The 12,398-nt window shown below is 35.0% G+C and overlaps 1 protein-coding gene across 4 annotated transcripts in view; it reads left to right on the top strand.

Annotated features, from left to right (window-relative positions):
• Positions 1-12,398, top strand: part of LOC135087757 (uncharacterized) — a 175,221-nt gene that overhangs the window by 60,522 nt on the left and 102,301 nt on the right. For 2 of the 4 annotated variants that reach the window (XM_063982536.1, XM_063982538.1), the window contains exon 3: positions 1,848-1,905. The exons of the other annotated variants lie outside the window; for them this stretch is intronic. The gene's annotated coding sequence lies outside the window, so the exon portion shown is untranslated. The remainder of the gene's footprint in view (positions 1-1,847; positions 1,906-12,398) is intronic. 4 annotated transcript variants of the gene reach the window in all.

The raw sequence follows: 12,398 nt of genomic DNA on the forward strand, positions 1-12,398 counted from the left end.
CTAAACCAGTGATTTTTAAATTCATTTGTTCTAAGCTGCCCCTGTCCAAAGCTGCCCCCCTCTCCCCTATATTTTACATCAGTATTCGACGCGCGCGTCACTTACACATGATTTATTCATATCCTTATTTCACTGACTTTGTGTGCTATGTTTTGTTCGAAGCATTGTTAGCGAAGTTTATTTACACGCCCATAAATATCAAATACAAAATATTTGGGAAATACAAACAAAATTCAAATTTTTTAGAAGTTACGTGATTTGGAGCTTGTTATGTCTGTCAGCCTTTTCTGTCAGTCAAGCACTAGGTGTAACTTTTAATGCACGCACTAGTATCTATCATCCATAAAAGTTTGTTATAAAAACCTAATTGTTTTCAGAAAAATACAGCCCGCTCGCACGTAAATAAGCTAAGCATCTTTTTCGAGTTGTCGTTACTTTTTATAGAGTAACCTTTAAGTTTGTTTGTTAGAACCTAACTCTAGGTATTTCACTTCACTAACTTACACCTGGGTCATGAACCTGGATAAAATATTTAATACAACGACCTCTTCTGTACCTGCTTGTTTGAATTGAAATTACAGAAAGAAAATAGAATTTTACAGTCGTTCTCTAAACTGCACAGCTAAACAATTCGAAGTGAAAACTTAAGTGTACATTTACACAAAGCATTTATCCCATCATAAAGCAGCGTATTAGTATAAAGTTCAAACAACCAGTTGCATCGCTATATGCAAAATTAATGTTCAAAAATCTTTAAATAACTCATCAGACCACCACAAACAAAGTTTGTGCTCCGAGGTTTAACGAATTCTAAACTAACATCCTCCGGGGAGCTCAGTGCACGGGATCCCCTCAATCAATACCAGCACCTGGAGTGCACCCCTAATTGCTAAATTTAGGCAAAGACCCATCTAAGGAACGTTTACATCCGCGTAAAGCCGTTTAATGACGATGTTCCGAGTTCATTAAGTCGACAGAGTGCCGGCATTTTGTCACACGTCTGTGAAATGCTAATTTGTTTCTGTACACTCAATATGCGCCTGTTACACCTTTGCTCTTTTTACCCCGACTAAAAGTTAAAAGCGAATGTTTGGGTATGCTGATCCGTCAAAATTGAATCCCTTTAGGCCGTGCGAATAATCGGGATTGGAAAGTGCAGTCGTGTGTGTGAACATATCAAGACGAATTTCAATAATGGACACATTCGATTACAAACCAATTTCTATGAAACATCCAATATCGAATTCAATCAACCGATTCTTGTAAATATTATTGAACAGGTGAAGTAAGCATGTATTATAATTAAAGCCTACTTTCTTTTTTCATGTATTTCTAATAAATAGACAGTTTTTGCTCGCTTACTTGAATATTAAGGCTGAGTTGCACTATCTTACTTTAACTTTGACAAAGTCAAAAATCCAAACTCCATACAAAAACCACCGGTTATCGTTATAGTTACAGTCAAAGATAGGTGATGCAACTCAGCCTAAATATTTTATAAAGCACAATAATAAAGGTAAATCGAAAGCTCTTATCATAGTTAATTCCTCGAATAAGTGTAAAATTGAAACTAAGCGAACCCTCGTCAAATTATAAAGGGAGATTAAACCTCCACTTGGCGGCCACGTCTGAGTTTATTGCTTTTAGTTCGCCTTAATACGGATAACACACTTAGATACAATAAAACTGATACATATAAATAAAAAGTCAAACTTTTATTGTTATGTTAAACTATTATTTTATTTTATAATATTTACTTTATATAATTGCCTATTGAAATAAAATGAGATGTTAATATGTTAATTTTATTTTCTAATTATGCTTAAAGTATTTTATAATTGTTTCAGATTATGGGCCAGTGTGATCAATCAACATAAACAGCAATTTAAGGAAAATCATATCCAGGTACTTATAGTACTTCTATTACTGTTTTTATAAGGTTTCATAATGTTTCATGGCTACAAAAGCAAATTTAGGGTTAGTATTTATGAGATATCAAATCAAATGTTATCCTGAAACTAATCTGGAATAAAAAAAATATTTATACATAATAACTGTACAATAATAAATCTACGCAATTACAATTCCCACTTGGCTGGTTTTTCTTACACAAACTGTTAATTCCAGCTACATTCTTTTAAAACTTGGTCTCCTTAGTTTCTCTTAAACGAACCAACTTCATGTTACGTCTGTAAGTACAATAAACGTGGCTGGCGTATTGTACATTATTTTCAGGTTGTTAACTTTCGTCGTCTCGTACAAGTTTAAAGCGAGATTTATTTCAAGTTACTTACCTAAAAATTTGTCTTTTCGCTTTCGCTTTTATCTCATAATCTTAGAAACTAAACCTTTAAGTAACATCTTGTCCACGTTTCATAAGTTAGGTATTAAGAACACGTTACATTTGTCTGAATTTATTATTGGTTTTTAAAATTATAACGTCGTTGCATTTTTACCTGTAATTATGTTTTTAATTGATTTCTTTGCTTAGTTTCGGTCCAGTTATCATGATGAATTGTTTTTTAATGGATAGGTACCTATTTATAATTACAAAAGTAAACACAATCAACACGTTTAATAATTTAATTATTGCCTAAACCACCGGCTGCAGTACCTCGAGTGCAGTCAAAAACATGTAGATGAAGTAATATATTCGCAAATCAAGTCGTAACTAGCGAGTCCTCGTGCATTGTTATGGCGCCACTATATAAATTGCGATGCCATCTGTACGGGTACTTGAGAGCTCGGGAGACCTAATATCACCAACCAAGAGTTTTAGATCTAAGGGGAGACTACACTAGCTTTTATTACCACCAAGTTTGCTAAGGGATAATAATCTGGTAAAGTTAACCCATTGAAATAAAAATACCGTTGCTGTATTTTCCTATTGTGAGCGCGAACGCATTTTCTTTTTAAAATTTTCAGGCTGATGCTGAAAGAACTCATATTATTTGTTATCTACAAATAAATGAACACGTTCCGATATCGTATTTATTGCCTATCATGATAAATTCAGAATAACATTAAGGGAAATGGGCAAAAACTTTAATACTGTGGCCCTGGATAGTGCAAATGCTTTATTTTGACTACGATTAAAACGAAATAATTTCACAAAAAAATAGGTTTTCATTTCTTTGTCTATGAATATTAATTCCAATGCATAAAATATTATTGATGAATGATGAATTAATAAACTAAGCACTGTAAATCACGGTCGCACAACGGAAACAGCGTGTTGTACATATTCGGCTTTCATTTCCGGGATGAAGACTACCTAATAACATCGAGTTCGGGACATGGATAGAATTTGAAATTGCGCTGTAAAATATAGGAATAGATTTGACATGTTTGACATATTGAAATTCAATAATAAATAAGCTCAAACTTTTGTGTTAATTATCACCGTTAATTATTAAAATTATTGGCATTTAAGTCTCATTAAAATTTATTCTTTCAGTCTTACAAAAATAATTTGGCACCGCTTAAAATACTGCCTCAGAATTTATTTAATTTTTTTGTATCTTATGCCTCGTTGAACCTTTATAGTATACATGTCTAGTTACTCATCTTCCATCAAACTTCCATCACAGCTTCCATCAACGATACAAACTACTTGAAATAACATTTTGTATTGTTATGAATACCCAATTCCCGTCTTACAGAGTTACATAATGCAGTGAGCATCTAGTTCACACCAGGCTCCGCCTAATGCCTAAGCTGACTGGATTTGTCTAACAGTATTAACAGCCTTTCATGACAGGTCACTTGTGTTATATCTGGGTCACGCTGCAGCCTCGGCTGGCCTATTGTTGAATCGATATAATGTTCACAATGCCTATTCAACTCCGCCACAACACAACACCCATATTTTATGAGCTTATTTGCTTATTGTTTAATGATAAACACTGTTACATAACTTATTTATATTTATAGGACTTTGATTTAACTTACCTATTCAGTATGACACGATTGCGAAACTACGAGTATATAAAGCTAAACGTAATCTTTATTTTTATGATGAATGAATAAAAAGCGAAAATAGTGCATTACATAAACGTTTGTTTATTTTCAAGCCTGGTATGTACATCTTTTTAATTATGTATTGTATAAAAGATGTAATTGCTTTCACTTCTTCGGATCTCAATTGATTGAGAATCTGTTTAGCATTTTTTTTTCTAGGAGATATACACCCATTTTTAAATTCGATACGATGAAAGTCGTTCAAAGTGTCAATACGGTATTTAACAACATCAATAGAAAAGTTTTCTAAAACTTTCTTTACACTGACACTGATATCTAGCGTTTAAGGTGATTAATTTCATCCTAATTAAAAGTAACGCTAATTGAGTTTATTCTCCGTAACGAATTACACAATACCAGTATTCGAGTGTTCGATTCCATGCCAAACTCTTAACAGGCACTTTCCACTAGTTGACGATCGTTGTTAAGGAAAAATGGCGTCGATTAATTACGAGTCGCTCGGAACGCAAAGATTAGTCTTTTCATTATGCAAATAATATTATTGGTAGGTATGGTCTTAAGTCAGCTTTGTAATAACGGGCCGCGATTTGGATTTGATTGGATTACGGATTAAATTGTAGGATTGTGCTTTTGTTATTGTTTTGCTAAAGTGTGTTCGACTTTTTTTCAACAAAACACAACAGTCGGCTACTGTGCAATTGCACAGTAATCTCAAATGTGATCAAGAACATTTTCTTGATCACATTTGAGATTAAAAAGCGAAATAAAAGCTCTTAAACGTCTAGACTTGCAAATACATTGTCTACAGTGTCAAATAACTGTAAGTTTAATACGTGCTTTCATTTTAATTTAGACAACGCCGGACCATATTTCGTGCGGACCTTGATCTGTCGCGATACAATTTTTATCAAGCGTTTCACTTTCGAGCACTATAAAGTTTCAGAGTATGGTATAGGTGAATTATTTCGTCCAATTTGAGTGAACAATGCATTCATTGTTTCTTGCCACGATTTATTTGCCGCTTTCACTGCGAAACGAAAGTTCTCGCCGTAGAGGCGATGTGTATCGGGAGCTTTGTTATGTTTCTTGAGAATAAGTTGGCTGACTCCGCGCGGCCGAGGGCCGAGGTCAAGATGTCTTTGTAGCCTTTTTTCAAACTGGATCTGGGAATGTACACGTGCAAGAAAAGCCAATCCAGAGATACACTTAAACTTTTGTCGAGATCGTATAACTCAAATAACTTCAAGCAGTTGAATGAATCACTGTTAAGTATTTGTTTTCAGACACACATAATGGAGATAATAGAATAACATAAACTTCAGACATACCTATGTACTACCTACCTACTGACACGTAGCTATTATTCGTACAACTGTTAAATTCTTGGCTAAATTTGATAGGCGCCCAGGGCAGCACTGTCTCACACACTTCCCTTAAGCCCCACCTAAAAATTGATCATTTATTATTCACTATGAATTACGAGAGTTTCCCATTTTTTGCCTTACGAGGCTCTCATGGCCCTTTATTTATTCAATGCGACTCCTAATTCAGCCATACAAAAATTACAGTACATTTTCATTATGGATGGCAAGAAAAATGCATGTTAACATTCTTAACACGTACCTACCACAATTTCCGTGAAACATTTCCTGCAATAATTAAGGGAAAGCTTTACAAATTTTATACACCTAATTAATCTCAGCGGGCACATTTCCATATCTTTCAGACCCGGTAATGCCTACGAATGTTATCTATCACTTGGAAATTCACTCCTGCGAATTTATGTGGTGAGCTCCCCATATCTTACTTTCATTAATTCCAACACGATTCCTTTCAGCACTAATTCTCTTAAAAGGTCTCGATCGAGGGAGCTCCTTCAAAGTTCCCACAAGTATTCCGCATTTCATCCTGTTCTGTAGAACTTGTGATAGTTCAGCTCTCTTGAAATAGTTAAAAATTCTCATCACTTCATATGAATAAAATATGCTCTGGAATTCAAATCATTCTAGCTTGGTAATAATATGGTAAACGAGTAAACTGCACTGGGAAATGTTGCTGCTGCAAAATACATTTTAATCATACTAGATAAGGGTGTTCCAAAACAACAAACAAGGCATGTTTTTGTGACGTAGCTGAACTAGGCATGTTTGTTTACGTGGGGCGGTAAAAGTTATTTTGCAGCCCGCCTAATCATAACAGGGAAGGCTTTCCCATATTTTCGGCTCTACCGTTTGTAAAATTTGAACTAGCGCATCACCCTCGCTTATTGAAGGGGCCGCGCGGCGGCACTCGTCTTTGATACTTGCCTTTTGATGTTTGCTCTGCGAGGCACAATGCCACTGTTTATCTGCACCTGAAACTGCTTTGCGTTCCATCGAATAGATGCAAAATAGACTTTTTAATGAGATCTCCAAAGATAAATCATCTCATCGTAAACGTTCATGTTGAAATAAATACGTTTATCAGTCAATCTTTGATGACTATGTTAACATTAATGGACTATATCCTGGTTTTGTTACAGCTAATTTACGGGACGAGATTTGCTTAACCAACTTGTTACTAGCGTTTGATATACGGATCAACATAAAAATTTAATTATTATAAACAATGAGGGTGGTTTCTGATAACATTGCTTATGTTAAACGATTCCTGTGGGGTCCCTTTGTCCATCAGAAGTGTTCTGTTATCCATTGGGTGTCACATTTCAATCGTAAGCGTTTTGTTGTTTTCGTAAATTTTACGATGACTTTTTCAAGGTGAATACAAGCATGATAACTATTTATTCTGAAGTATTTCTTGCCGAAATATGAAAGTTTGTAGCCCACTTTTTGTAAATAGATAACATAATTATAAACATTTTTATAGTAACTGTTACTAATTCAACGTAAAACTTAGTGATCCGTATAAGGAACGCTAGTAATATGAACTGCGGTATTTTGTTGTTTTAGCGCCTGCCTTCGAGGCCCTTTCCTTTAAATGAAACTATTGAAGATTTGGAGAAAAATGAAGATGAGTGTATCCCTAACTCAATCACAATTTTCCCGCCGGAAAATCCGGAAAATTGTAATGGTGACTTAACCAAAGAGAACTCTGAGAGAGATGAAAATAAAGTGTCAATAGATTTTCCTGGATTACAAATGAGAGCCCACGTAGAAATCACTAGAGCATTCTTCATCCAGTGATGATGAAGAAGACTGCGTCCCGTTAGCTTAGATAGCCAATTATGCCCTAGACATGTTTGAAGATATGAAGAAATTATTGTTTATAAATGAGATGATTTATTGTGGTTACAGTTACTTCAAATGCATTGAAAATTGCGCCAACTTTCAAAACCAAGAGATTTTCTCCGCTACATAAACAGGGGAGAAGTATTTTAACATCTCATATTCAGTCACAATACACAGTTTTTATGAAACTCACGCTTTGATACAAATGCAATGTTTTTTGCAAGAAATATAATAATACGATAATACCCTTTATCCCAGAAAATGTTTTGGGCATAATATACAGTTCACACTACGGAATTAAATTTTAAAAATAACAAATTTAATTCTGAATATTTTTTTATTAATGAATATTCCATATTTTATGCAAATACTTCAATAACTTACGCAAGTCGCAAAGAGTAGGTATTATCTTTAAGTTCATACAAGCGGCCGTACATATTACTAGCGTTCCGTATATCAAACACCATTTTCCAGCGTTTCCGTAAGACCAATATTTTTAATTTTATTTTTCCTGTTGCCTTGATGCGTTAAATAGCCGATATATGCAAAATCACAGGAATCGTAAGAAAAAAGGGATATCCGTAACAACTGGGTTAATGTGATGGAAATTACTCTTCTGTCATTTGCTCTATCAGCGAGCTGGAATAGTCCATGACATTATAGATAACGATTACGAGCGGACTATCAGTGCTTAGTTACGGGACTAATAATTAAGTAGTAAATGCATGTAACAGCTATCAAACAAGCTCAGCTTCCGCCAGTGGCCGGCCCGTCGCACGCACATCTTGACCGAGGACTATAAAAACTTTTACTATCTCGCTCTACGTGCCGCCTTTGATATAACGTTAATAGTAACGTTTGATATTACTTTACGACAGCTGAAAGCTTATTTTCGAAGGAAAATCGATGTACAACTGTCGATATAAACTTCACTGCTTACTCAGCTTTATTATGTTGTGAGGTGTTAAATTACATCCCTCGATTGGAAACTACTGAAAAATGCAGGCAGGAATGACTTAATAGTTTGTAAAACGTGTACTATATCAAGTCAAGTAAGATAGTGAAAGAGCTAGGAGGTTTATTACAAGACAGAACAACTGAAATCATATTGTTTGAGAAATAAGCTTGTATTTATGTGTACTTAAGTTACGCTCTACTGAATTTCGCTGTATTGTTTATAGGGGACTGTGAAATGAAGATAAAAACAAACAATTTCCCTTTGTGTTTTGTCCGTTTAAGTTTTTTTTTCCTGTTATACTAAGCTGTTTGTTGCATTACGTGCATATTTCTGGTCAGTTGAGCGCCAGCCCACAATCAGATTGCGGAGGGCGCGCCAGCCTCGCGATAAGGGAGGCGCGGGAGTCTGCTCTCTGAGGCTTGATTTACATTAATAGACCGCAAAATTAATTGGATTTCAAAGGATAGGACTATTAATTTAATTGCCCCTAATAGAAAAAATACTTCAAACATTATCCTACTCCAGATTATTCAGAGATCTGGTTTTTATAATTAAGTAATTGTATGTAAAGTGCTTTGGTGATCGTGAAATCGTGATCCTCACAAGGTTTTAGACGGATGTATCTTTAACGACCGAGTGTTGCGAATGTACGTACCTTCTTTACATAATGCGGTTTTGATGCATTGTAGTTCTTGCCATAGCAGCATCATTTGGGTATAATACATATAGAAAACTGCGTTTTGTAGCAAGTAGTTTTCAAAATTCGCAAACAGTTTATTGATGTGAACCAGTCTTTAAATGAAGCGCAAGAGCCGACCGCAGTAATGAGGAAGCGCAAATAAGCGCCAGCATTGAGTTCCAACAACGTTCATTTGTACCCTATGCACCAGAATCAGCTCGCTGTTTGTTTTGGTTCGTAGTCTCCAGCCGGTTTATAAAGGGGGATAATACCGTAAATGTCCGTAGTTTTTGTAAACATGTTAAGTAAACTTATTTGTCCGTAAACATGTGGACTAGTGTAGGTAGTAGTAGTGTGTTAAAGAGTCTGCTGTATCAAGCTAATAGCAGGCATTAGTAACATCTAAGCAATATTATTTTTGTTTCATTACCCATTAGAACACTTTCACTACCTTGAAGACTAAAATCTTTATTATAAATATCTGGTGGTAAACTGGGATATGTCTTTCGTTGGTTACTCTATCCATCATTGTCATCAATAATGATATTACCGAAGGAACAATACTTTGCATTGGCATGAAGATATCACCCGATATAGGCCATCCGGAGAGCCTGACCTCGGCCTATTTCTCGTAAGCCGTGGCCAAGGATGTTGCGAGGTTTCTAAATTAGATATTCATAAACAAGTAACTATCTAACTAAACAAATTAAACTTCTAATGCCTAAAACTGGCTTTCAAATAGGTAGGTAACTGTGGAAATGTTTAAATAAATAAGTTACCTACTTATCCAATGAAAAACGTTTTTGAAAAAGTGATTTTAAGTAAAAAAAATATTAAAAGACGTTTATAGAGCTTTTTGAAGCTCCCTGAGGCTAAAACGCTTTTTAGCTCCGAAATTGATATCTTTCCATACTTATCTACGATTGATTTATTATTTAGGTAGGTACATTTTAAGCAATTACTTAGTCTGATTAAACGTTATTTATATTACGACGGAAATATTGTATAATGTACATAATATTACGATTCATGTAACACTAATACCAACTAAATTAAGACTTCAACTAATTCGATGCGATGATCCGATTTCAGATACGGGCAATTTGTAACATTAAATTATTTGTACATTAATCGCCAACATTACGTCACAAAATGGGTGCCGTCAGATAACGAGCAATTCAAAATATTAATTGAAGTCGATCGCGTGGATCAGTCGGGGTCACATGGCCATTGGTGTGTCCCGATTCCGTTTAAATTTTATTTTTCAGCTACAGAGCGGTTTAAAACGAGCAACAGGAGCTAAACTGGTTAACACACATGGTCGGGTCTAATAGGCCAGCCCATTGTCGGTAACTGGGGCACTGCACAGCAGGACGTGGCTCGTGAGGGTTAAACACCTTTCACACCGGCCTTTGTTTTAGAATACGAAGCCGGATGCTTAGAGACACATATGATAACCATGTTTGCAGTATATGCAAATGGTTTGGTTAAAACATGGTTAAAGTAATAGTTTGTGGCTTTGTGGCTCTAACGAGGTCTGAAGGTTTTAAATAAGACAATATTTGTCGACTATTAATTGTTTACTATCATTTTGAAATAAACACTTTATACCAAAACAGTATAGTACTCGTACTTCGGCGGAATTTTAAGTATTTCTCCACATTTGAGAAAATTAAACATAAGAACTCATGTAACATTTTATTACTCCGAATTTCTCGCAAACTAACCTAATAACCCAAGTAATCCTTATTATATTAACACATAATCCATTTAACTACTTGAAGATCGCTTTAACTTGGAAGGAATTTAGACAGACTTCTCAAACTCTACTTTACTTTACTTTAATTTAAATCGCAATTGAAGCAGCGGTTATTATGACTTTTGTATGTAAGTACACATTCATTATAAAATATAAATTCCAATCTTATATAAATCTGTGCCCATATCATTATTTAAATGATTATTCAAAATTAATCAAAGTCAATTAATCAGACCAACATTCCGGACAAATTATAGAGTATAAATATACCTAGATAATATGTTTTCAGTAGAGGGGAATTGTTGTACTAAATGTTACTGATGTTCGTCAGTAAATTATTAACATATCCGCACTAAATATGCGGCAACCGTAACTTCCTGCGGCAACAACGGCCCGATTCCAAGTTTCAGGAACGACGATGGACCACTTTCAGCAAAGCGAGCATGTTAAAGGCTTCACTGAACGAATAGTGGGGATGTTACTTTATAGTGGGTTTATATCGAATGGGCACAGGATGTAGGTCGCGTGCCGGAGATGCTTTTGTTCCGACTGCCGCTGTAAATTATCTACATTCCTGTTCTCCTTCATAACTCTGTATCGAAACAGAGTATGGGTCGCAATAGAAATGAAAAAATATTTTCCATTGTTGCACCCGTGCCTATGGAATTGAAAACGTGTTTTTATAGTCGTTTGAACTACATATTGATCTAGCGGCGGCGATGTTTATTTTGTAATCGAGTGCACTGAATTTTTTCGGTTGGGATGCAAGATTTTTTATAGGGGTCAATTTCCCAAACACATTTTTTGAGCGGCGTAGCTGAAAATCATATGTTTTTTATGACATAGAACTTTGATTTTTTTTTACACGAAAATATACAGAGGTTCCATTTTGAGGACAACATTATTAATGAGTATTTTCTTTTACAAATTCGACAAAAAATAATTGAACTAAGCGTTTCTAATTTTGGTGCAGTGTCCACATCCTTAATTTCTTACAATATGTATTTTTTTAGCTGAAGATCAAAACAGAACTTAGGGAAAAAGTATATTTTTGGATTATACAATCTATCTATTATCTAAGATTACCAAATTAAGCAAGTTTCCCAAATAACTGTGATTAAGTCACGTCCTTAAGTTTTGTCCGCGAAAAATTTATGATTTTGGTGTCAATAATGAAATAGCTCGTCAGTTTCTTTAAAGATCAAACAGGATTTAAACACTCCCATCATTCGTTAGGTTTAGTACCGCCCCCGCGAGCAGTGACGGCAGACGGGTGCAAGACCTCTGCGTCTTCCCGCCAAAAACGTTAATGTGTTGTTTTTTTTTAAACGGACAACAATTCTGCAATTTTGGTGTCTTTTTGTATAAGATTTCTAAGCTATTCTTTTTAGTTGAATTCCTCGTATAATGTAAAGGAACTGTTTTCATACCATGTGTTAAAATGTTATTGTTATATTTAAAACAGATTTCATATAATTTAGCTTTTTCAACGAGAATCTAATTTTGGTGAGTCAATTTTGGTGTTTTTGGTGGTGCACCAAAGCATTTTTAACCGACTTAACTCCGTCAATTGTGAACCGATTTTCAAAATTCTTTTTTTGTTCTATAGGGTACACTTATGTGGTGGTCCCATTGTCACCAAGTCAGGATCTGATGATGGGATCCTAGGGAAATCGAGAGTAAACCTCAAATTTTGTAGGAATGCAATACGTTTTCTAAAGTTATTCAAGTAGTCATCATCTAATGTTGATGAGGTGATGATGGAAGGCAAAACTCCTTAACGCTTAGGAGTTG

This window comes from Ostrinia nubilalis, chromosome 3, assembly GCF_963855985.1.
Source record: "Ostrinia nubilalis chromosome 3, ilOstNubi1.1, whole genome shotgun sequence".
NCBI classification, from domain to species: Eukaryota; Metazoa; Arthropoda; class Insecta; order Lepidoptera; family Crambidae; genus Ostrinia; species Ostrinia nubilalis.